This window comes from Myotis davidii, unplaced genomic scaffold (genome assembly GCF_000327345.1).
Source record: "Myotis davidii unplaced genomic scaffold, ASM32734v1 scaffold134, whole genome shotgun sequence".
NCBI classification, from domain to species: domain Eukaryota; kingdom Metazoa; phylum Chordata; class Mammalia; order Chiroptera; family Vespertilionidae; genus Myotis; species Myotis davidii.
Window position 1 is genome coordinate 2256744 of NW_006288853.1, and position 806 is coordinate 2257549.

Genomic DNA, 806 nt, shown 5'->3' on the forward strand with positions numbered 1-806 from the left:
TATTTTCTACTTTCATTTAGTTGAAACTATTTTTAAACTTATGTCTTCTTGACACAGGGGTTTAGAATTACGTTGCTGAGTTTCCAAGTACGCGCGGATTTTCTGGCTATGTCTTTTCGTTATTTCTAGTTTAATTCTATCGTGGCTAGTGGCCATACTCTAATTTCAAGCCTCTTAAACTTGAGACTTGCTTTATGGCCCTGCTCCAAAAACTTGATTTTGTTTTGTTATGATGGATTCCTGCGGCGCATGCAGACTCTTCCTGCTTTGGTAACGTAGAGTGCATTGCGGTGGCTAAAGGCGAAGTTTTGAAATACGACAACATTGTCTGCAGCACCATCAATAAGCATATATCTTTTTAGTGATTCCAGGGAGGAAGGAAGAGGGAAAGACAGAAACATCAATGATGAGAGCCATTGAATGGCTGACTCCTGCAAACCCCCACCAGGGGCACCGGGACCGAACCTGGGACCCTTGGGTCCGCAGGGCTGCGCTCTAGCCGCTGAGCAGCCAGCGGGGCGGCCCCGTTGGGCTTCCCGGGAAGCCTTCCCATCCACGGGGTGGCGGGGGCGGCACCGCTGGCGAGAGCCCCCTACAGTTCACGGTCCGTGTACGTCAGGAAGCAACCTATATGGTACTCTTTTTTCCATTGGCCGTCTCTTCAGAGGCAACAAAGTTAACAAGTTCGCAAAACCAAGAAGTTTTCAGAGGGAGAGCGAGCTGGGTAGGGAGCTGGAGAAAGTTGGAAAAATGCCTCATCTCTGGATTAGCGAGCACGGCTCTTCCTAGGCCCGAGGAAGCAGGAC